Source organism: Microcaecilia unicolor, chromosome 5 (assembly GCF_901765095.1).
Source record: "Microcaecilia unicolor chromosome 5, aMicUni1.1, whole genome shotgun sequence".
Classification (NCBI taxonomy): domain Eukaryota; kingdom Metazoa; phylum Chordata; class Amphibia; order Gymnophiona; family Siphonopidae; genus Microcaecilia; species Microcaecilia unicolor.
Window position 1 is genome coordinate 17,506,410 of NC_044035.1, and position 23,109 is coordinate 17,529,518.

A 23,109-nucleotide genomic window follows, 5' to 3' on the forward strand; every position below is an offset into this window, starting at 1 on the left:
AACATACTGCTAGCTGTTGCCTTGCATTTAATTGTCTCCAATTGGAAACATAATGTGTACCTGAATTATAATGAATGGTGGAGTTATGTATGCGTGATCAGAAAATATGAAAATTTTGGCCCATAGACGTCTAAATATTAGGTCTGTTTTGAGGACCTGGGCTCGTTTAGACCTTTTTTGTCAGGAGCCACATAGCACTCCTTGAACTTGTGTAACCCTGCAATTTGTCTCCGGGTATTGCCATGGAACTTTGGCGTTGATTATACTTATGATTTTTTTTTTTTTGGGGGGGGGGGGGGTTAATTTCCGGGGGGGGGGGGGGGGTTGTTTGATTTTGTGTTTACTTTTGCATTCTCTGTAGACAAAACCTTTAATAAAAATATAATTTAAAAGAGGATTTTAAAATATGTTTGGGATACCCTCCATTTGCAAGTTTGCTCATACAATGCTTGGCTTGATTCTTAAAAGTCTCCTCGTCTAAGCATATTCTTCTGAACTGGATAAATTGAGAGAAGGATAAGTTGACTTCAATGATCTTGAATGACTACTATCAAAATGAAGTATCATGCTATGATTGGTGGAATTAACATAAACTGAAGTTCTAAATCTTCGTGTCACTAGTTGTTCTATATTAACGTCTAAAAAATGAATTTGTTGTTCAGAAAACTGTACGGTAAATGTGATGTTACTGTCACAAGTAAATAGCCAATCATGGAACTCGTGTAATTGTGTAATGTCACCCTTCCACAAGAAGAAAATATTGCCAATGTATCTCCACCATTTATGAATGTAACTTTTCCATTAAAACTATTTCAGCTACATCAAGTAAAAACATGGCGGGAACTTGATGAGGTCTATCACAATTAACGTCCACTGTAGTATATCCAAAAGATGATAAAAATCAACACATTTGTGACGTGTTACTCTGATGGAGCCAGGAAGGCTACACAAATAATTTGTACACACTGGAAAATCATGCAAGTTCACCCTATTTTGGAAGATCAACATGTAAGGATCGCCTATTCCAGAGATCCTAATTTAAACAAATTATTAAGCAAAGATAGAAATTACAATATCAGAGAACCCTTACAACAAGTTACTGGACATTTTAAATGTGGATATTACAAAACATGTCAGATTACAAAAGAACTCTCTGAATTCTCTCATTGAGCATGTGAGGCGTCTTGGTTGAGGGGAGGAGCTTAATCAGACTCCCCCGGGTCGACAGAGTGAAAAAAGTCGACTACTGAAATAAGAATATGTTCTCCTGAAGACGCCAGTAAGGCGAAACATGGCACCGCGTAGAGAACAGCTGATATTAAAGAAATCAGATGACATTTTACTGCACTGACAGCACTAACACACAAACAGCGCCAGCAGCACTGATAAAGAACTTAAACACACAAGGACCAGCAATAAGGTAAGTACTATAATGCCTCTACCATGTAGTGATATGTGGTTCAAATCATATACCAGCAATATATAGAACTGGACTTTACCATCTTAGGAACCGATACAAGGGCTAGAACAAAGGAAGGTAGGCAGGGTCCAATGCAATGATGGGAATACATTTGTAGTGTTATATGCTGGTTCTGTGGAACAGAATAGTTAAACACTTCAACACACTGAGCACTGCAATATTTTTTTAATTTGTAGAAGTCTTTATTGAGCATTATGAACATAACACATAATATACTTAACTCGGCTTGTTACATCTTACTCCGAGTGAGCCAACCATAATACTGAGTATTAAACAAAGAATACCTTATACAGTCATCGGTTCCACTATAACATTTTATACTTCAATTTTTATCCATTTTATTGAAACCCTCCCCCCACCCTATTTACCTACCCCCCTTCTACCTCCAAGAATCGCCCTACCTACACTTCCCACTACCCCCTCCCTCCCCTCTCAGACCAACCATCTGCTATCACAAACATTCAGTCAAGAATGGCAGCCACACTTTTTCCCATTTGGGCATAGTTCTCTGTTTCACAGCTGTCAATCTCTCCATCTCACATATATATCTCACCTTGAGTATTGTGTTCAATTCTGGTCACCGCATCTCAAGAAAGATATAGTAGAATTGGAAAAGGTGCAGCGAAGGGCGACTAAAATGATAGCGGGGATGGGACGACTTCCCTATGAAGAAAGACTAAGGAGGCTAGGGCTATACAGCTTGGAGAAGAGACGGCTGAGGGGAGACATGATAGAGGTATATAAAATAATGAGTGGAGTGGAACAGGTGGATGTGAAGCTTCTGTTCACACTTTCCAAAAATACTAGGACTAGGGGGCATGCGATGAAACTGCAGTGTAGTAAATTTAAAACAAATCGGAGAAAATTTTTCTTCACCCAACGTGTAATTAAACTCGAATTCGTTGCTGGAGAAAGTGGTGAAGGCGGTTAGCTTAGCAGAGTTTAAAAAGGGGTTGGACGGTTTCCTAAAGGACAAGTCCATAAACCGCTACTAAACGGACTTGGAAAAATCCAAAATTCCAGGAATAACAAGTATAGAATGTTTGTACGTTTGGGAAGCTTGCCAGGTGCCCTTGGCCTGGATTGGCCGCTGTCGTGGACAGGATGCTGGGCTCGATGGACCCTTGGTCTTTTCCCAGTATGGCATTACTTATGTACAATCTGTCAGTGAGGGAACCCGCAATGCCCTCCAGTGCTTTGCCAGGTTAATCCGGGCAGCATGCAAGGATCCCCTCACCAAAGACCATTGATGCAAATGTACACCCTCTGGCTGCCGCCCCAGTACAAAGATCAGGGGATGCCACTGCACAGACCGTCCAATCCATATTTGGAGCCTAGACTGAACACCACACCAGTACGCCTGCACCTTATGACAGGACCACCATATATGTCCCATAGTTCCTACCCCCCACACTGCTTCCAGCATTCCCTCGACACTGATGGATACATATGGTGTAACCTTACAGGCGTAAGATACCATCTGTAAAAAGACTTTGATTGCTTTCTCCTGCAAGGCTACCGATCGTACAGACTTCAGTATACCACTCTCCAACTGCCCCCAGCTTTTCTCTGGTAAAGTTCAACTCTTGCTCCCACCTCTTCCTGTGTATATGAGAGGGTCTGTGTCGAGCTAACTGGTGTGCATATAAGGAAGATATCATTCCACGTGTGGTCTTAAAGTCTACACACAGAAGCTCCATGGGGTGAGCCTCCTTCTTCATGCATCCTACATAACTGGGTCCTTGCATTAAGTATAGGGTCTGTAAGTATGCGTAGTGATCCTCCTGCCTAAGTCTATAGTCCTCCACCAAGTTCTCAAAGGGTATCACTCCTGTTCCCACATGCAACTGCCCCCACGTCTAATCCATTTTTCGCCCATCTACAAAAGGTGGCATCCCCCAACCCCGAAGGGAACCCCGGATTGTCCACTATCTGCGCAAGGCTGGAGATTGGGGGCTGGCGTTCCCCAAACATAAGGTCCCAATAATAAAATGTGGCCTGCACTGTGGGTGGGAATTTATCTACCTGACCTCTATACCGTGCCGACAACCACATTAGATGGCCTAATTTACGGGAACCCACCAAGGTTTGCTCCATGTGGACCCACAGTTTATGTTCATCTCTGCGAAACTACTCCACCACCGCCCTTGACTGCGCCGCACAATAATACCAAAAGAGGTTAGGGATTCCTCATCCCCCCTCCTTTCTACTCTTATACAAGAGCGCTCGGGAGAGTCTCGGTCTCTTCTGGTTCCAGATGAACCTATTTAAGCTATCCTGCAAGCTTGATAGAAACGACCTAGCCACACGCATAGTAACATAGTAGATGACGGCAGAAAAAGACCTGCATGGTCCATCCAGTCTGCCCAAGACAAACTCATATGTGTATACCTTACCTTGAATTTGTACCTGTCCTTTTCAGGGCACAGACCGTATAAGTCTGCCCAGCAGTATTTCCTGCCTCCCAACCACCAGTCCCGCCTCCCATCATCGGCTCTGGTACAGACCGTATATTTATTTATTTATTTATTTTATTACATTTGTACCCCGTGCTTTCCCACTCATGGCAGGCTCGATGCGGCTTAAGTCTGCCCTCCCCTATCCTAGCCTCCCAACCACCAACCCCCTCTTCCCCCCACCTGCTCCGCCACCCAATTTCAGCTAAGCTTCTGAGGATCCATTCCTTATGCACAGGATTCCTTTATGCTTATCCCACGCATGTTTGAACTCCGTTACCGTTTTCATCTCCACCACCTCCCGCGGGAGAGCATTCCAAGCGTCCACCACCCTCTCCATGAAAAAATACTTCCTGACATCTTTCCTGAGTCTGCCCCCCTTCAATCTCATTTCATGTCCTCTCGTTCTACCGCCTTCCCATCTCCGGAAAAGATTTGTTTGCGGATTAATACCTTTCAAATATTTGAACGTCTGTATCATATCACCCCAGTTCCTCCTTTCCTCCAGGGTATACATGTTCAGGCGGGGAGAGTCTGATAGGCACGGACGGGGAGAGGGATCTTGGGGTGATAGTATCTGAGGACCTGAAGGCGACGAAACAGTGCGACAAGGCAGTGGCCGTAGCAGAAGATTGCTAGGCTGTATAGAGAGAGGAGTGACCAGCAGAAGAAAGAAGGTTTTAATGCCCCTGTATAAGACGTTGGTGAGGCCCCACCTGGAGTATTGTGTTCAGTTTTGGAGGCCGTATCTTGCGAAGGATGTTTAAAAAATGGAAGTGGTGCAAAGAAAAGCTACGAGGATGGTATGGGATTTGCGTTCCAAGACGTATGAAGAAAGACTTGCTGACCTGAAGGAATTACTTGAAATAAATACAGGAGCCGGGGCAACACATTCATCTTAATTGTGGCAATCCGACCCAGCCAGGATAGCCCCATAGGCGTCCAGCGATCCAAGTCTCTTAATATTTCTCTCTTAAGTCCCAGGTAGTTAACGTCAAACAGCTCTGACAAGTGTTTAGGAATTTGCACCCCCAGGTACCTTAAGTCCCTTTCTGCCCATTTAAAAGCAAAGGATGTCTTCAGCGTTTCCAACAAATTCGGCGAAATGCCCACTGCCACGCCAATCGATTTGCTAGCATTCAACTTGTATCCGGATATCCTGGTGTATCCCTCTATCTCCCTCATCAAATTGGGAAGTGAGACCAAAGGCTTTGTCAGATACAGGAGAACATCGTCTGCAAATAGTGCGATTTTGTGTTCCTGGGCCCCCACCCGGACCCCAGTGATGTTGACGTTCTCAGGTACTGCCGCCGCCAATGGCTCCATTGCCAGCGCAAACAACAAGGGAGACAGAGGGCAACCCTGTCTGGTTCCTCTTCCCAACCTAAAAGCCCCTGAGTTCCCCCCATTTATTCTCACACAGGCTTGTGGGGACGAGTAAAGTGCTTGGATCCAGGATCTGTAATACTGACCTATCCCCACTCATTGTAGTACTTTGTCCAGGTATCCCCAATGGACCCTGTGTCAAAGGCCTTCTCCGCGTAGTCCTAACAACACTACTGGAGTGGCCTTTACTTGTGCACTATACAAGTTCAACGTTCTGCATATATTATCCGTTGTCTACCTCCTAGCTACGAATCCAACTTGATCCGGATGGATTAGGGTGGAAAGCACCCCGCCCAGGCGGTTAGCTAGCATCTTTGCCATTATCTTGACATCGGCGTTACGTATCAAGATAGGGCAATAGGATGCACACTCTGCCTTATCCTTTCCTGGTTTTGGGATTACCGCCACCCAGGCCTCCATCATGGATTGGGGGAGCCTAGCCCCCCTCCCTCATAGAATTGATAACCATCACCAGATATGGTGCCAGTTCCCTCCCCCCCGAAGGTCTTGAAAAACTCATTTGTGTACCCCATCTAGACCCGGGGTCTTACCAGCCGGCAGTAATTTAATTACCTGAAGCACTTCGGCTACCTGCATCGGGGCTTCTAGGTCTCTCTTCTGCTGTTCTGACAGCACCGACAAGCCTCTGTCTTTCAAGTATTGCTCTATCTCCCCAGTCTGTACAGCAGCATCCTCCCTATATAATCATTCATAATACTGAGCAAATCGCTCCCTAATCAAGGCTGAGGTCTGCACCAGGGTCCCCTTATCATCTCTCACTCTCAAGATTTGCCAGTCAGCTCTCGACTTCCGCAACTTGTTGGCCAACAACCTTCCCGGCTTATTAGTGCTTTCATAGTAAACCTGTTTTAAACGGGCATATACAAACCACAAGCTCTCTTCATGCCATTCAGCCATCTCCAGCCTCACTTCTTGGAGCCTTCGGTAGTCAGACACAGAGCCAGTTGCCCTGTATCTGTCCTCCAATGCCCCCAGCCTCACCATACATTGAACCAAACATGCCCTTTGTACCTTGGCCCTTTGACTAGTACACTTGATGAAATAGCCCCTCGCTACTGCCTTAAAGGCGTACCATACTGTGCCCAAGGTAGGGCCTGATTCCATGTTGATGTCAAAGTATTCCTTCAGGACTGGGACAAATCTAGCCACAGTGTCCTGGTCTTGTAATAAACAGTTGTTAAGGGACCATCTTCTGTCTCTAATCTCCTCCCTAAGGGATGGGATGGTAGCCCAGACTGGAGCATGATCTGAAATAGAAATATGTCCTATAGAGGAGTCCCCCCCACCCCCACTTAGCAGAGTCTTATCAACGAACACATATTCCAGTCTGGAGTAGGATAAATGCACCCGGGAATAGAAGGTATAATCCCTCCCTCTAGGGTGACCCTGTCTCCACACGTCACATAGCCCCAGCCCCTCCATGTTTTTCAAGGCCAGAGAGACCATATTATCACTTGAGGCAGGAGGTGCGGACCTGTCAAGGCCGGGGTGCATGGTCGCATTAAAATCTCCTGCCACCAGCACCCTGCCCCTGACAAATGCCTGCAAGTCCCTCTGGAGACGCAGGAAGAAGCGTTCCTGCCTCTTGTTGGGCGCATATACACATGCCAATGTACATTCCTCCTGTTCAAGCATGACATGTACAAAGAGGTAGCGGCCTTCCGCTTCCCGTGCAATATCTGAGCCTGAATATCTTTATGAAACATGATTGCCACTCCTCTTTTCTTTGCTCCCTTCACATCCGATGCACAACACACCAAGGGGTACTGCCTTGAGGACAATAACCCCTCGTTCTGCCTGCGCAAGTGAGTTTCCTGCAGAAAGACCACCTGTGGGCACATCGGACGTAATTCTCGCCCCCAAGGCATGTCTCTTGTAGGGTGAGTTCAACCCCTTTATGTTATAAGTCAGAGGAGTGTGGTAGCCGTGTTAGTCCACTCTTAAGGTTATCAATAGAAATCAAACAAAATAAAACATGGAAAAGAAAATAAGATACCTTTTTTATTGGACATAACTTAATACATTTAATACATACTTAATACAGTTATGTCCAATAAAAAAGGTATCATCTTATTTTCTTTTCCATGTTTTATTTTGTTTGATTTCTATTGATAACTGTTATAAGTCAGAAATTTTAGGTCTGCCATCCTAGTGAATCATTTCATAACACAGTGTTACAAAAATATTTGGTCTGTTCCCTACACCCCGCCCCCCCCTCCCACCTACCCCCAACCCTGCCCTCACCCCATTCTACCCCCGCCCTACTCCCTAGAACCCCCCTCCCGTTCCCTTACCTCCTACTCCCCTCTACGGTGTCCACCCACCAACCAGTGTGACCCCACACTACTTGGGACTATAGAGAAAGAAACCCCAACAGCCAAACAAATAACTAATGTAAAACCCTTATCAATATACTTACAGGCGAAGTACACCACAATCCCCCCTCCCCGCACCCTACCTCCCACCCTCACTGTATTCACACACTCCCAACTGCCCATCACACATTCCAACCCTTGTAAAATGTCCTTTCGGCACCTTCGAGTCGTGTGCCCCAAATTGTTCCCCAAAGGAGCAATGGTACCCGATACCAGCATAGTCAGTCAGTGCAACCTCCTCTCATGTCTGGGCCACATTCTTCTTCGATGATTTCTCCACTCTTTTTCACTGCTGAAGTCGTGCCTTAGTGGAGGGTGCCATCCCAGTCGGCAGGGCCTCGGTCGGGGCCAGTCCCGCTGAGAACAAATACTGCCACGCCTTCTCCACTTTTCTGCAGCGAGCCCTATCTCCTTTAATCTCCAAACAGATGGCGAACGGAAAAGCCCATCTATAGGGTATCTTTTCCTTGGTCAAAATTTTAACTACTGGTTTCATGTCTCTTCTCTGGTTCAAAGTAAACAGGGAAAGATCCTGGTAAATCGTTATCCGTGCCCCATTGTATTCCAATAGAGGGTTCTGGTGCGCATTCTGCCATATCTGCTCCTTGCTCCCATATGCGGTAAATCTGACCACTATATCCAGCGGTCTATTGTCTCTTGTTTTCCCCAATGCTCTATGGGATCTATCGATGCCCATTGCTCCTGCGTCGAAGCTTTTTCCCATCAGCTGTATACAAATGGCGCGCACCACCACTGGGACGTCATCCATACCTCCAGCCTCTGGGACCCCGCGAAAGCGGAGATTCTGCCTGCGCCCCCTGTTTTCAATGTCGTCCAAATGGTATTGTAGCTGTACTGCCTGCTCCGCCATTTTAGTCAGTCTCCTATCTGTATCCTCGTTCTTCTCCAGCTAGTTATCTGCCCTCTTTTCTAACGCCTCCACCCTGCCCCCCCCCCCCAGTTCTCGCAGATCGACACTCAGGGCATCCACGTGTTCGAGGATCTCCTCCTTTGACGCCAGGATTTCTGCTCGAATCGCATTAAAGCACTTCTTCAGTTCCGTCAGGAATGCTGTTGTAGGGGCAGGGTCCTCTCGCTCCTCTCTAAGGGCAGGCGGCTCCGAGTCCGATGTGTTCCGCAGCTTAGGGGACGCAGGATGCGACAGGCCCTTTGCCAGCTGCCTCGTGGACAGGCACTCACTGTCCCGTAGCGGCCCGCTACTTTTTTTACTCATTGTAATGGGGTTCGGCAATCTCCACCTTTCCGCAGCAACTTCACTCGAAAGGCGATGCGAATGACCACAATTGGTGCTGTATTTGGGTGAGAAGGTGCGGAGCTAAGGAATCAAGCGGCCATTCAGCCTTGTGACGTCACTTCCTCTCGCACTGCAATTTAAAAAAAAAACAAAAAAAAAACATATGAATGAACAGACTGGTATAAAGTATAAGAGAGTTAAAATTTAATGCCAAGAAGTGAAGAGTGATGCACTTGGGGTACAGAAACCCAAAAGAGAGATACCGGATTGGAGGGGAGAGATTAGTAAGCTCGACTCAGGAGAAAGACTTTGGGGTGTTGGCGTCCGAAGATCTGAAGGTTAAGAAACATGGCGACAAGGCAGCAGCTGTGACCAGAAGGATGTTAGGCTGCATAGAGAGGGTTATAACCAGCAGAAGAAAGGAGGTGTTCATGCCCCTGTACAAGTCGATGGTGAGACCCCACTTTGAGTAATGTGTTCAGTTTTGGAGGCCATATCTTGCTAAAGATGTAAAAAGACTAAGCAGTGGAAAGAAAAGCTACAAAAATGATATGGGATTTGTGTTGCAAACCGTACGAGAGACTTGCCGACCTGAACACGTATACCTTGAAGGAGAAACAGGGGTGACATGATATAGACGTTCAAATATTTGAAAGGTATTAATCCGCAAACAAACTTTTTCCAGAGATGGGAAGGCGGTAGAACTAGAGGACATGAATTGAGGTTGAATGGGGGCAGACTCAGGAGTAATGTCAGGAAGTACTTTTTTCATGGAAAGGGTGATGGATACATGGAATGCCCTCCACGGGAGGTGGTGATGAAAACGGTAATGGAATTCAAACATGTGTGGGATAAACACAAAGGAATCCTGTTTAGAAGGAATGGATCCACAGAATCTTAGCAGAGATTAGGTGGTAACACCAGTAATTGGTAAGCAAAACCAGTGCATAGACATCTACGGTCTGTGCCCTGATCGTGACTGAATAGACATGGATGGGCTAGAGTGTAAATTTTAAGGGGCTTCGACAATAGCTTCAGAACTTTTAGTACAAGAACAGTGCCAGACAGACTTCTACGGTCTGTGCCCTGAGAATGGCAAGGACAAATCAAACTCAGGTATACATATTAAAGTCTATCTACTACTACTACTACTATAAATCATTTGTATAGCGCTACCAGTCGTACGCAGCGCTTCACAATCTAACATGAAGAAAGACAGTCCATGCTCAAAAGAGCTTACAATCTAAATCAAGACAGACAGGACAAATAAGGGATAATCAAGACAGACAGGACAAATAAGGGATAAGGTACAGTCTTTCATGCAATTTTTAACCGCTTTTTGTATTTCTTGAAGTTTGCTTCCATAATAATTTGGTTATTCTACCCCCTTTATTCCTCCTCCTCCACCACCATTCTAACCATCTACATTCTGATTTTTTTTTTTTTTATATATTTTTTATTTATAGCTTTTGAAAATAATACATTCATATCACTATAAATGCAAGGTTTAAGATTAATTGAACAATATTGTCATATCAAAGGAAAATTAAATCATATACATAACGACCACCATATTTGGGAAAACAAGATATCAGAAAAATAGAAAGGAAATAAATTTAATCAATCAAGGTGGAGAGCGTTATCCACACACAAGCAGGCATTAACAGTATCTTTTCCTATGTTGTCATTCAGGGTAGAACCTTCCCCTCTTCCTTGGCTTTTATAAATACAGCCAATTTTTGAGGGTCTAAGAAAACATAGCTAACATTTTCAAGTGTAACCAAGCATCTACAGGGATACTTCAGCATATATAATCCGCCTAAGGCAATAATCCTTGGCTTTAAAATTAAAAAGTCATGACGTCTTTTCTGAGTATCCCTGTTGAGGTCTGGATAAATCTGGATTTTATTTCCCATAAATTTGGCTTGCATATGCTTAAAATACAAACGAAAAATATTATTTCTATCTACTTCAAAAGCAAAAGAAACTATAAGAGTCAATCTCTGTGTCACTGTCTCTAAAGAGTTCTCCAAAAAAGCTGATATATTTAAATCAGGTGGGACTTCTGGTAAGGCAGATTTAACTCCAAAAATATACTGCGCCTTGGCAACCGGTGGTAAGGCATCCTTAGGAATATTTAAGACTTCTTCCAAATATCTTTTAAACATGTCAACTGGCGGAATTAACGGTATTTTAGGAAAATTAAGAAGTCTAAGGTTATTCCTTCTTGCTTGGTTGTCAAGGTATTCAACTTTTTTAACCAGTACCTCTTTATCCTTAAGCATTGTAGTTGTTAAGTCATGGAGAAGTTTAATTTCACCATTCATTGTCCCAATTTGTTCTTCATTTTTCTGTGCTTGAGAAGCAGTAAGATTCTGAAAAGTTTTTAGGGAATTTATATCCTCTTTTATAACATCAGTTACCTGGAGTAGGTTGTTGTTCATGCCCTGGATGGCGTCCCATAGGCTCTCTAGAGTGATCACTGCAGGTTTTACCGGTCCACGAATACCCCCGGAGGCACTTCCCAATTCACTGGTGTAGAGAGGGTTTACTACCCCTTCTTTCCAGGTAGTAGTCGTAACTGGGGTCGCCATTGTAGAGGGCCCTCCTCTCACATTCTGTCGGCCTGCCTCTTCGGACGGCTCTACAGGCTGGAATCCCGCTGCAAGCAAACTGCTTCCGGGTCGTGGAGGAGCAGAGAGTAATGGAGGGCTTAACGATGCCCCCTCGATACTGCAGTCTGGCGATCCAACGTCAGAGCTGGCCTTCGTGTGTGTCTGCGGCTCAATTCTCTGTACTCCACAACTCTCAAGTGTCAGCTGCCGGGGAGTAGAGCTTACGGGAGCTGAGGAGGTTAGCATCGCCGTCTTCCCTTTCCTCTTACCCATGATGTCCGTCGGGTAGGGAAATCTCAACCTAGAGCTTAGCGAGAGTCAGGAGCTCAGAGACCAACATCCTCCTCGAACGCCATCTTGTTTTCCCTCCTACATTCTGATTTTTGTAGAGCTAAGGGCAATTGTGAACCAAAGAGAATGTCTTTTAAAGGAACACTTGATCAATGGAGACAAGTTGTCTAGAGTAGACTGAATGATACTGATCCATTGATCTAATCAGCAGCTGACCATGAAAAATTAGCTGACCAAAATTGACTAGGGTCAATCCTACTTTTAGAATAACAACTCTTTAGGATAGGCGTATAGTTGTTTTCCAATCCTTTCTAATCAAATATTTCCAGTAGTTAATGATCTGACCATATTTTTGGAGACAATTTAATTTGAATAGAAAAAGATCTGTAAAGACGATATGGAATAAGCAAACAAATCCAGCGGATGACCTTTAAGATGTATACAATTAGTTTGAGAAATAAACTCTAAGGAATACAAGAACTGAAACATCAGCAACATTTGCAGCTGAAGTCTTATCTAAATGGAGACTATCACCTAGTATAATACAATACTGTAAGCACAGGCGGTCGGTGGTCCAACTGTTTGGGGAGGCTAAAGGGGGCAGGGTTAGGGGTGGGGCCAGGGGTGGAGCTTAAATCCATAATTGTCTGATAACACACAGAAAAAATAAAATAAAAGTCACATTACCTTTTATTAAATTTAGATATTAGATATATATCATATGTCAAAGAATAAAGTGATTGCTCAAAGCATATTCTAAGCACAATCGCTCAACTGCAAACACTATGCACAACTTTGAGCAAAAACACACTCAGAACCTTACTGTACGATAAATATTACACTGGGCAGAACCTAATACACCAATATACCACCCATACGGAAAATGCAGACCGTCATCAATATGAAACAAGGGATCATATCATCACAATTCTCATGTAGAGCCACAAAACACCCTAATTCATGTTTAATATGGGATAAAATGCCATAAATAAGTAAATAAATATAAACTTTTAATGTTGAGCACCTGATTCTCAAAGTGGACATATTCCAAACACTATAATGAAAATAAAATGATCTTTTCTACCTTTGTTGTCTGGTGACTTTTTCTGATCATGCTGGCCCAGTATCCGATTCTGCTGCTATCTGTCCTCAGTGCAGGTCAGGAAGTCATCCTCGTTAAATATCTCCCTGGCAACCCAGGACACCTCCAGCCAACCCCCCCCCCCCCCCCCCCCCCCTAGCAGTAAGGTAAACAAACCATAAACCAATTTCTACAACTGGTTACACAAGGCTAGAGGGCTTTCACTGCAGCTCCTGCTGTGAGGATGGAGGTAAATCAACAATTTAAACCCCTCAGAGCACAGCAGGGGAGGCTGAGCCTCTCCAAGCCTCTTATACAGGGCGCCTATGTCTGTAAGAGTGAAATATGTCAAATAAAATATTTTTAGAAGACAGGCTTAGAGCAATCTGTACAACAGGTCAGAGGGGTGTGGAAAGGGTAAATGTGAAGATTCTGTTTACTCTTTCCAAAAATACTAGGACTAGGGGGCATTCAATGAAGCTACAAAGTAGTAAATTTTAAACAAATCGGAGAAAATGTTTCTTCACTCAACGTGTAATTAAACTCTGGAATTCATTGCCAGAGACTGTGGTAAAGGCGGTTAGCTTAGCGGGGTGTAGAAAAGGTTTGGACGGCTTCCTAAAGGAAAAGTCCATAGACCATTATTAAAATAGGCTTGGGGAACTCCACTGCTTATTTCTGGGATAAGCAGCATAAAATGTTTTGTACTTTCTGGGATCTTGCCAAGTATTTGTGACCTGGATTGGCCACTGTTGGAAACAGGATGCTAGGCTTCATGAACCTTTGGTCTGTCCCAGTATGGCAATACTTACGTACTTATGGGAATCGACAGCACAGCAAAAAAGTGAAGTTGGCCACAAAGTGGAATGAAAGGAGTAACTTTATTAAGAGTAGAGTAATTTAGAGATTTTTTTAAAGTATTTTTGTTATGCTGTTATAGACTTAATATGCTACCATTTATTAAATTGTGTTATTTCACCTACATATATTGAAAATATGGTTCCTCAGATCTATGAAACCATATAAGAAATTTAGAACAGACTATTCAATGTGACAATTCTGCCATTTTCTAGTGAAGTGGAAGGCTAACTCACTGCTTTGCGTTTTCAGGTTTCTTTCTTTTTGTTTTGTGGAAACATTGAGAACACTGACACAGGCATTTCTGCTGCAACCTGGCCATGTGCCCCATTTCTACAATAAGTTCATTTGGTGCAATCTCAAGTGGTTCCTCCTTTCTTCCTCCACACTTCTGTGATTTACCCAGTGTTGTTCAAAGGACTACGTCAAGGTACATAATAAGTAAAAATAAACGGTTCTTTAAATACTTAAGTACAGTGAAGAACAAACAAAATATTTTACTCATGTGAAAAAGTTACTGATCTAAATTAAATATTTGCATGGGAATTTAAGAAAAAATGTTGCTCCAATAGCCAAAACTGTGTTTTTTAATTGCAAAAAAGGTTTCTTCCTTAACTGAGTTGCCTTAGCAATGCAAGGAAAACAGAATACTCTGCAAATGTTTATTTTCATATCAGAATAATCATTATGGGCTTTTTTTTTAAATGAATTTCAACTAGAATCTTTTTTGTGGGATAATGTATCTGTGGAACAAGTTAATATTACTTGATTTTGATTTCTAGGATGTCACGATGGTGACTGTTTCCTTGTCTGTGCTCACCTCGCCCTCTGGTGGCCAGAACCGGTGGCTGCTATGGACTGTCACACGTTCCAGACTTCAGCCCAGTCCGGTCTGGATCTTCCGGGCTGCTAGACTTGCTTCTCTTGTTTGTGCCTGAACAGCACCCATAGCTGCCTTGTGATTCCTGCAGCTGAACTTCAGCTGCTGATGGGCTTTATTAACCACCTGGAAACTTCTGTGTTTGCCTTTGCATCGTCTAAGGTCCCTGGTATGTGGGTGTGCTCTGTGCACTTCTGCCTAGTCCAGTTATAGTCTGAGTTTCTTGCCTGGTTCTGGTTTGTTTGTGTGTAGTTAGCTTTGGTTTTATTGCTTAGTTCCTAGTCTTGTTTCTGGTCTGCATTTCCTTGTCTTGTGTCTGTGTTCCTTTTTAGTGGCTGCCTGGCAGCCTTCAGTCCTGACTCTCACTTGTCTGTGTTTCTGTCTTAGTGGCTGCCTGGCAGCTTTCAGTCCTGACTCTGTTGTGTGTTTCCAGTTGGTTTCCAGTGGTCCAAGGGCTCACAAACCCAGTGCTTCTGTGAGAAGCCTGACATAGGATGAGATAGAATTAAAAGGTCTTGATAAATATTAATAGCCTGTTTTCCAGCTAGTATATTTTTTTCCTTTTCTTTCCATACTGTAGACACTTAATGTGAACTTTACACTTAAAATTATTTTTTGGATGATATTCCTATAGAAACACAGAACAGGAAATTGCACATCATCTTTCCTCCACTAAACTGACTACCTGAGCCTCTGATCCTATTCCCATCCATCTACTCAGCACTCTCTCTCCTGCTGTCATCCCTTATCATATCCTCAATCTTTCACTTTCCACTACAACTGTTCTTGATGCCTTCAAGCATGCCGTAGTCACACCACTCCTCAAAAAAACCTTCACTGGACCCTAACTGCCCTTCCAACTAGTGCCCCATCTCCCCCCTCCCTTTCCTATCCAAGATACTTGAACGTGCTGTTGACCGCCTTCAGAGGAGAGTCAGGCTTCTCAGCTTACCTCCCCTCCTACCCGAGGCTCTACTTCCAGAAGTAATGGAGAATTGGCGAGACCTGCTATGGTAACACTAGAACTATTATGGGATGCGATTCAGCGTTTAAATTCCTCCCTCCTTCAGGTTTCTAACTCTTTTAAAGGAGACATTGTGGATTTGAAACAATTAGTTCAAGTTTTGTCTGATAATTTTGAAAATCAGATGCATAAAACTGAAGGGGAGATAGCATAGAGCCTTTAAAAGGGAAGCGAGCACAACTTAGACTTGGAGGCTGCGTCTGCGACCCAACCTCATAACCAAAGCGCCCATCATGCTACCACGACTAGGGTCATGTTCTTAGATGAAGCCTGCAGCAAGTCGTAGAGAGCATCCGATAAAAAGGAACAGCCCATCTCTAACTTAGCTAAATCCTGAATCCAAGAAGCCCTGTCCACTACCGAGTCATCCAGAAGCTTCTTGGCCCAACAAAAACACGCTTGAGCCACCAATCCCCCACACACTGACGCCTGCAATGCCAGCGCCGATAAATCAAAACTACGCTTTAGAAACCCTTCCAACTTTCTATCCTGGGGGTCGGAGAGAGACTCCACCATCTACGGGAATAGCAGTAACTTTAGTGACCGCCGTGACCATCGCATCCACCGTGGGGGCTTTGAGAGAATCCCTATCCTTCTGGGGTAAAGGACAGAGCCTAGCCATTGCCTGAGCCACCTTACAAGGAGAGTCAGGGGAAGCCCATTCCTGGAAAACCATCTCTCTGATATCCTTATTCATAGGGAATGACCGAGCCGTACGTCTAATGCCCTTAACTAAAGGGTCAACCTGCTTTACCTCCCCTCCGGGAGCTTCAACCGGCTCAAACTTGAGAGTAGAGACCACTTGCTCAATAAGCTCCGAGAGCTCCTCCCTATGAAAGATACAGACCACCAAAGGGTCCTCCCCTGGAACCGTACTGTCCTGCTCAGCAGCAGAGTCCAATAGATCATCTTCCCCAAGCTCACTGAGGACCCCGTCCGAAGCGCCTGGAGAGAAACACTCCCTCTCATCCACCCAGTCCAGCCGAGGCCTTTTAGACACCACTGAAACGACCCCTCCCCCTGAAGGGTCCAGCTGTGAAGGCTCCAACTTCCAAGCCTGATATAATGTCCACACAAACCCATCAGAAAGCTCACCTCCGTGGGTCCTCCAGCACCCGAAATAGACGCCGAAGGGGGTGCAGCCGATTGGCTCCCCACAGAGCCAACACGGAGTTCCCGGCGCCTCTATACCCCAGCGCAAACATTCCCGACAACGAAGGAGCTTGGCTGCAGACATTAGCACCGCAGGCGGGAGCAAGACAAGAAACGATCCTGAGCCCTAGCTAACAGCTCTCGCGAACACCTCCTAACAAAAGGCACCAGCTCCTCCGAACAGCCCAGCAAAGAAGGCAGTGCAGCCAGACTGAACTGCTATGCTTCGTATTTTTTTTTTTAAAAGAAACAAGCACACTGGAGCCTGGTTGCTGCTGACTGAAGAGGCACTCAAGGCTCCCGCCCTGACACGGAAGCCAAGGCACAAGGCTGCCTAAATCGGAGTGAGCAGCACAGGGGGAGGGACCCGGCCAACTAGGTGCGACACCCCAAGAGGAAAAATGCAAGCCCCACCAGACCCGCACCCCCGAAGCACCCAGAGAACCAGTACAGGATTCTGCTTCCTTTCTTTCTCTTAATTTCTATTATAACCAAAGGCCTAACAAGACAAACCCCCAGGCCTACCAGACTAGTCAGACTGCACAGGCTGCATGTCTACCCTCTGCTGGAGACAGATATACTGGCTAGTTGGGGTTCTGCACAGGTTACATATGCAGTGTTCAAAGTTCAGTGTTTCTCAGTCTCCCTCTGCTGGTAGGAGTGCATAACCCAAGCGTCTTGACCGGTTTGAAGGGTCGCTGAGGAACAGGCAGTGGTGTGCTGGAGCCGGCTCGCACCGGCTTGTTAAATTTTCTTCCGGTTTGCGAGCCGGTTGTTGAAAATAGCGAGCCGGCTCTGGCTCTCCTCCCTCCATCCTCCCTCCCTCCGGATCCGCCTCACCGCCTGCTTGTTTCGTGAATTCTTCGGGGCAGGCAGTCATGCCTGCCCGCTTCCAGCGCTGACTGTCCTCCCTTGCTGATTCGCCCTTTAAAAATGGCCGCCGAGACTTCCAGAGGCGGCCTCGCGAGACTTCGCCTGAAGTCTCGGCGGCCATTTTGAAGCCCGAGTCGGCAAGCAAGGGAGGACAGTCGGCGCTGGAAGCGGGCAGGCAAGACTGCCTGCCCCGAAGAATTCAATAAACAAGCGGGCGGTGAGGGACCGGATCGGGAGGGAGGGTGGGAGGGAGAAGAATTCACGAAACAACTCGGGAGGGGGTGGCAGGGGGGAAAAGGGAGTCGCTGCTGGCCATGGGTGGATGGAGGAGGGGGTCCCTGGGTATGGGTGCATGCAGGGCAGGGGAGAGGAGGGTACACTGCTGGACATGGGTGCATGCAGGGCAGGGGAAAGGAGGATCACTGTTGGACATGGGTGCATGCAGGGGAGAGGAGGGTCACTACTGGACATGGGTGCATGCAGGGGAGAGGAGGGTCACTGCTGGACATGGGTGCATGCAGGGGAGAGGAGGGTCACTGCTGGACATCTGGGTGCATGCAGGGCAGAGGAGGGTCGCTGGGTATGGGTGCATGCAGGGCAGGGGAGTGGAGGGTCACTGCTGGACATGGGTGCATGCAGGGGAGAGAAGGGTCACTGCTGGACATCTGGGTGCATGCAGGGCAGAGGAGGGTCGCTGGGTATGGGTGCATGCAAGGCAGGGGAGTGGAGGGTCACTGCTGGACATGGGTGCATGCAGGGGAGAGAAGGGTCACTGCTGGACATCTGGGTGCATGCAGGGCAGGGGAAAGGAGGGTCACTGCTGGACATGGGTGCATGCAGGGCAGGGGAAAGGAGGATCACTGTTGGACATGGGTGCATGCAGGGGAGAGGAGGGTCACTGCTGGACATGGGTGCATGCAGGGGAGATGAGGGTCACTGCTGGACATGGGTGCATGCAGGGGAGAGGAGGGTCACTGCTGGACATCTGGGTGCATGCAGGGCAGAGGAGGGTCGCTGGGTATGGGTGCATGCAGGGCAGGGGAGTGGAGGGTCACTGCTGGACATGGGTGCATGCAGGGGAGAGAAGGGTCACTGCTGGACATCTGGGTGCATGCAGGGCAGAGGAGGGTCGCTGGGTATGGGTGCATGCAGGGCAGGGGAGAGGAGGGTCACTGCTGGACATGGGTGCATGCAGGGGAGAGGAGGGTCACTGCTGGACATCTGGGTGCATGCAGGGCAGAGGAGGGTCGCTGGGTATGGGTGCATGCAGGGCAGGGGAGTGGAGGGTCACTGCTGGACATGGGTGCATGCAGGGGAGAGAAGGGTCACTGCTGGACATGGGTGCATGCAGGGCAGAGGAGGGTCACTGCTGGACATGGGTGCATGCAGGGCAGGGGAAAGGAGGGTCACTGCTGGACATGGGTGCATGCAGGGGAGAGGAGGGTCACTGCTGGACATGGGTGCATGTAGGGCAGGGGAAAGGAGGGTCACTGCTGGACATGGGTGCATGCAGGGCAGAGGAGGGTCGCTGGGTATGGGTGCATGCAGGGTAGGGGAGAGGAGGGGAGAGAGAAGAAATGCTGACATGGATGGAGGGGAGAGAAGAGTGAGGAAGGAGATGAGATGAGGGAAAAGGAAGAGAGGAGAAAAACTGCACATGGATGAAGAAAATAGGCAGAAGCTGAGGACCAGAAATGAAGAAGAAAGGAGGAAAGAAATAAATGGAAAGGAAGCCCTGGAAATGGAGTTAAGAGGACAGATAGCAGCAGAATCGGATACTGGGCCAGCATGATCAGAAAAACAGTCACCAGACAACAAAGGTAGAAAAAAAAATCATTTTATTTTAATTATAGTGTTTGGAATATGTTCACTTTGAGAATCAGGTGCTCAACATTAAAAGTTTATATTTATTTACTTATTTTGGCATTTTATCCCACATTAAACGTGAATTAGATTGGAACCTGGGATCATTTAAATTTGTTTCCTGTGGAGAGAGTAATGCATTGCCCCCCCCCCCCCCCCCCCGGCTATAGCCAGCTCTGCAATTTTGGGGGGGGGGGGGGGGGGGCGCCGAGGTGGACGGGGGGCGCCGAGGTGGACTGGGGAGAGAGCCTGTTAAAAATTTACCAGCACACCACTGGGAACAGGCAATTACAGCAGTAAATATATTCAAACAACAATACAAAGTATGGAATAGTATACTACTTACAATGTCAACACAATATGTAATTGAACATTTTAATTGATAGTGAAGGATATAAGCAAAGATGGAACATATAGATAGGTAAGAGTAAGAAGAGTTAGAAAGTACAGTAATTAATTTAAAGAAAGTTGAACATTAGATCAGAGAGATGGTTAAATATCTCAGTAAGGTTAGAAGTGGATAAACATATCCTGCTGCAGTATGTGCAGCCCGTCTCACTTGTATTTGAGTGAGACTAACAAGTTAGTTACTTCTGCCATTAAAAGCCTGGTTGAAGAGCCAAGCTTTAACTTGCTTCCTGAAGTAGAGATAGTCTTGTGTTAAGCGGAACCTTTCAGGCAGTGCATTCCAGAGTGCGGGAGCAACTACGTAGAAGGCTCGCTTGCGGGTACCACATTGTGTAATGTCTTTTGGAGAGGGTGTGGTTAGCAATAGTCCTTGAGAGGACCTTAGTGTCCTTGGTGGTGTGTAGAGGATCATCCTATTCTTCAGGTACTCAGTGACATTTCCTTTATGGGCTTTGTAGATCAAACAGAGTTTTAAATTTAGTCCTGTATTATACTGGTAGCCAATTAAGTTTTTGCAAAAATGGTGTGATGTGATCATGTCGCCTGCAATCTTCTTATGAGTCTTGCTGCAGCATTCTGAATCAACTGGAGCTGGTGCAGGACCTTTGTAGTCAGACCATTGTATAGTGCACTACAGTAATCCAGTCTTGGTGTTATCATGGCATGCACAACTGGGATAAGATTTACCTTCTCAATGTAAGGAGAGGGGCAGCGTAGCTGCATATCAACCAATGCACACATGAAAGTTAATGGTGGTTTTTCCAAGTACTTTGAACAGGAGCAAGGGAAGAGGCAGGGTTGCCTACAGACTCCTTTAATATTCATTCTTTTCCTTGAACCACTAGCTGAAAAAATAAAAGCAAACCCAGACATTACAGGGGGGGGGGGGGGGGGGGGGGGAGTGGACACATACAAAACTGCACCTTTTGCAGATGATATGGTGACTCTCACCAAACCCAGAGTTATCACTACCAGTACAAATAAACTAAGAAAAAAATAGAGAAGGGAAGCAGGAATTAAAGTAAACAGACAAATAGAGACCACAAATATCTGTGTCAGATCACTAGAAGCAAATCAGAAAGCAAAATTGCTTGGGTTCAAGACCACTTAAAATACCAGACACTCCAGGGACATGTCCATGTTGGCAGAGCAAAACCACTTCCTTATTATGGATAGGATCCTTCAAGAACTCAGGGCCAGGCAAAATCATCATATATCCTGATTAGGCAGGATTACATAAGTACAGATGAATATCCTACCAAGATTATTATACTTGTATCAGATTTTAATGATAAAAATACTAATGCAATAAAGAAAAAACAGAAGAGGCTCTTCCCCTTTACCTAGAAGATTAGACCATCATAACTCAAAGTATTTTATATAAAAGCAAAGAGGGCAAAGGCTTCAGAGTTCTTAATCTAATATCATGCCTCAATTTTAAAACCAATGTAGGATCGGAGGGACTGCTCCCAAAATAAGAAATAGTTGGAAATAGAGCAGTTGTATGTATATCCTCTCTCTCAGTCTTTTAAAGCAAATCTTTACTGAACACTACTAAACCAGTCTTCACAATCCTAAGCCTTTGGTTTAACAGTGCGCCAAAAGGGGTCCTTTTATAAAGGAACGCTATCGTTTTTAGCGCACACTAAACGCTAGAGACACCCATAGGAATATATGGGTGTCTCTAGCGTTTAGTCTGCATTAAAACTTAGTGTGCCTTCGTAAAAGACCACCTGAATTATGTGTGCTTCTCTGCAACCTTCAGCTTGGGAGTCACCTCATACAGCTGTACAGATCCTTTATGTCCGTGGAGAAAAGCTTAGCTGCATACTTGTAACAGATGTTCTCCGTGGAAAGTAGGATCCTACAGTCACACAATTTTCCCTTCCCACCCACTGTTGAAGCTTGCTAAAGGAAGACTGAAAGCAGTTATCAAGAAGTGGAACACAGAAATGTATGTGCAAGCTCAGAAAACTTTCGAGTTTTCTGGTTAAGTTTAGACTTCTTGGATCTGCCGTCTGCGACATCACCACTTGTCTGGCTGTAGAGATCTTTGCTTTTCATTGAGAACATGCATTTTCTTAAAATTATATAAATTTACTTAGCTGAAATAAAATCCTTAACATTGCATTAGGATTGTGCACTATTAGCATTTGTATTGTGCTACCAGGTTTACAGAGCGCTTTACAGGTAATGAATGGTGAATCTAGACAAAACAACCATGGCACACAACAGAAAACAAATGAGGCTCTACATTAAAGCAGGAAGGTTATCTGCCCTTCAGATAGGAATCACTTAATGTTACTGGATAAACTGTAAGAAATCAGGACTGTCTTTCCAAACAGTCTATAAATGAAAACCAAAGATAGGCAGGACACTGAAGAAGGCAAGCAAGAGGGACCCAATAATTCACAGAAAAGTCAATACTAGTGAAGTATAAATACAGCAAAAACTGAAAGATGGGCTTAGGCTAGAAGGAGTGGAGGAGTGGCCTAGTGGTTAGGGTGGTGGACTCTGGTCCTGAGGAACTGAGTTTGATTCCCACTTCAGGCACAGGCAGCTCCTTGTGACTCTGGGCAAGTCACTTAACCCTCCATTGCCCCATGTAAGCCGCATTGAGCCTACCATGAGTGGAAAAGCGCGGGGTACAAATGTAACAAAAATAAAATAGATACTATTGGAGATTCTACATGGAATGTTGCTATTCCACTAGCAACATTCCATGTAGAAGGCTGCGCAGGCTTCTGTTTCTGTGAGTCTGACGTCCTGCACGTGCAGGACATCAGACTCACAGAAGCAGAAGCCTGCGCGGCCACATTGGTGATCTGCAAGGGCCGACTTCTACATGGAATGTTGCTAGTAGAATAGCAACATTCCATGTAGAATCTCCAATAGTAGCAACAGTGGAGGAGTGGCCTAGTGGTTAGGGTGGTGGACTTTGGTCCTTGGGAACTGAGTTCGATTCCCACTTCAGGCACAGGCAGCTCCTTGTGACTCTGGGCAAGTCACTTAACCCTCCATTGCCCCATGTAAGCCGCATTGAGCCTGCCATGAGTGGGAAAGCGCGGGGTACAAATGTAACAAAAAATAT

At 45.6% G+C, this 23,109-nt stretch overlaps 1 protein-coding gene across 1 annotated transcript in view; it reads right to left on the minus strand.

Moving 5' to 3' along the window:
• The window catches only part of TDRD1 (tudor domain containing 1), a 246,820-nt gene that overhangs the window by 32,085 nt on the left and 191,626 nt on the right, over positions 1 to 23,109 (minus strand). The window lies entirely within an intron of this gene.